Source organism: Giraffa tippelskirchi, chromosome 9 (assembly GCF_054371585.1).
Source record: "Giraffa tippelskirchi isolate mGirTip1 chromosome 9, T2T-mGirTip1v1.2.pri, whole genome shotgun sequence".
In the NCBI taxonomy this organism is placed as follows: domain Eukaryota; kingdom Metazoa; phylum Chordata; class Mammalia; order Artiodactyla; family Giraffidae; genus Giraffa; species Giraffa tippelskirchi.
In genome coordinates, this window is record NC_137283.1 from 48,561,950 (window position 1) to 48,564,942 (window position 2,993).

Sequence of the window (2,993 nt, forward strand, 5' to 3'; positions counted from 1 at the left end):
ACTCTGAGGACAAGTAGGTAAAGCTGAAATGGAGACTCAAGCTCTAGTGCAAGGGTCTGAAGATCAGGGCTCTAGAAGCTGGAGAGGGGTAGAGATGGACTCCATCTGCCTGTTTACCACCTCACCCCTGATGCCCAAGAGTGCAGGCACAGAGCAGGAGGATGTAGCCTTCCACACTCTGCCAGGGACCTCTGGGCTCCCTCCTTTGGCTTGTGTCACCCCTGAGGCTGGGAGAGAAGGGAGTGGAATGGTCCTGGAACCCTCCCACAGCTGTGGTCCCCGTACCAGTTGGAAAGGACTGTCTCCATCCCTCCACCTGGTAGTCCTGTGCTCTAATCTCATCCTGGGGAGCTAAGGGTGACCCCAGGCTTGGAGCTGGGTGGGGAGTGAGGACAAGGCTCAGACACTTCACTGAAGTTAGACTGAGGCTCCTTCCCCACTGGGTCTCTGCAGCTTAGGGACCATGGGTTTATCATGAGCCCGGATAAGAAAGGGACTCAGGGAACTTCTGTGGTGCTTCAGTGGCTAAGACTCCATGCTCCCAATGCAGGGGGCCCAGGTTCAACCCCTGGTCAGGGATTAGATCCCACATGCCACAACTAAGAGTTTGGACGTCTCGACTAAAGATCCTGAATGCTGCAACTGAAGAGTCCACGCGTTGCAACTAAGACCTGGTGCAGCCAAATATGTATATATATATACAAGAGAGAGCGATTCAGAGAGGTAGGGGATTCTCTGGATGGGAGGGAAGCTTATCGAGGAGAGGAATCTCAGAGAAGGGAGACAGAAGACGCTCAGCAGGTGTCAGTTTCCCGTGTAGCCAGAATGTGGGGCTTCGGTCCTGTTTCTGGGCCAAGGGCCTCCAGGACCAGTATTCTCCAGGGAGGGGACACACTTAAGCAGGTGCTTGACACAATTGCACCACCTCTCCCCAACACTGAAGCCCCCAAGCTCTGAACTCTGTTCTCAGAGCCTTTGATAGTCCTAAGTCCTGATTGAAGATGGAACTGCTTCAGGGTTTCCAATTCCTACTTGGGCCACCAGGGAAAAAAGGAGAGGTTAGTTCTAGCTGCCCCCCATGGACTGAGCAGAACAGGAGCTTTGAGAGGCTCATGAAGCCTGGGTTGCCTTTCCCTTATTTATTTATTTGTTTGTTTTTTGCTTCTCCCTTGGGGGAGGCCTGAGTAGTGGCCGGAGCAAGAGCGAAATTGCTGGTGGCCCTGGGCCTGTCACTGGGGTTGGATGGGATGAGTGCAGGTTTCTCCCACGGCTTTGGGAGTCCAGTCGTCCCATCACGAGCTGTGGGGAGTGGGTGTCAGCTCGTCCGCCTCATCTCCCTCCATTGCAGCCCAGTGGGCCTGGGGGCTGGCAGGTGCCAATAGAGGCTGGAGGGAGGCCAAGCTGGGAGCTGGGGCTGAGGAAGCAGCAGGTGACTCACACCTTCCTGATTGCCCACTGGTGTCAGTGTAGTCTGGCACCTGGAGGGCAGACATGAGGTAGACCAAACTGCTTTGATGGAGGACCAGGAGTCTGGTCTGGGATTCCCCTTATGCCAAAGCCCCAGCCTTTCAGAGAATTTCCATAGGGATCCAAAGGCTCTCTAGGGGTCACCCCTGAGGGCTCCAGGCACAACCCCATTTCAAACCCTGAGACCTTTCTGGGACAATGACTTCATCGGTCATTCCCTTGATGCAGCCCATGAGGCCCCGGGTCCACCTCTGGTGCCACTGCATGAACTAACTCCCTGCAGCTGTATGAGACCCGTCCCTCCCCCAGGGCTGGGTGGAGCCGGGGGGACCGTGGGTGCTGCTGGGAGGGTCTGAGGCTCAGGAAGGCCCAGCATGCATCTTTCACACTTAGTGTCTCTGCCTGGAGAGAAGCAGCCCTGAGAATCGATAACCGAGCGCTGATCTGGGATCTGCCAGGCCCTGGTGAAAAACACCTATTACTCCACGCTGGGCTGGAGAACTCTCCTCCGTGAAGACCCAGGAACCAAGCATCTCTTCACCCACAGCCTCTGCTCTACCCGTGTGAGAGTCTAGCCAGCTCAGAGGTGGAGCTACTCCAGCCTGAAGGAGGGGGAATGACTTGAGGAATCACCCCCAGCGTTCCCCATCCAGCACTGGGGGCCAGCTGAGCCTCAGTCTCCCCCTCCATTCTTTTGGGGGTTAATTCCAGTCAGAGTTTTTAGCCCGACAAGCCTAGATGCCAAGAAACGTATTACCAGCTCCTGTCCCTCTGTGGCTACCTATTTGCCCATAACTTCTGCTCCACCCCATCCAGGTCCTGGGACCTTGGAAGGGAAGCAGAGGTATTAATGGTCCTGACAGCCAGCCTGTGCTGTGCAGGTGGCGGGAGGGCCCTCGGGTTTGGCTCTCATCAGTCTCATTGTTGCTCTGTGGGAGCTCGAGCTCTTGGGGCCCGGTCGGTAATGGTTTCTATTCTGAGCTCAGATGGTGGGAGTGGAGGGACATTGCTGAATCCCTGGGGCTCTGCACGGGCAGAAGCAGACAGAGCATGAGATCCAGGGGCATCCTTGCCTTCTCTCTCATTCATTCCCCTTTATATTGGTTTAGTCACTCGCACACTTGTGATCTTAGACTGGGCAGTTGGGATCTGGGAATGCATCAGGGAAGACAGGGGACTCAAAAGCAGCTAGTGACCAAGATCGCAGGATTCAATTAGCTCTGAAGCCAGATCTCCCTTCCTCGTGCCACAAGTCTCCCCACCTCCCCCACCCCCCATTCCGGTGCAGCCGGGACCATGGAGACTTAGAGGCTCCCAGAGGCACACAGCCCACATGTCTGGGCTGTGCTCCTGCCCGGAGTGCCCTCCCTCCACAGATCTAAGTGCTACCCATGTGCAGCCTCTGGGACACAGGGCTAGCATCTAAGCTCCTGGACAGTAGGCAGGGATGAGCTGCTAGGGAACCAGGCATTGCTTTTCACTCCATTAGCAAGTGGTTGGCTGCACTGGGAGCCCTTTAAGACTTC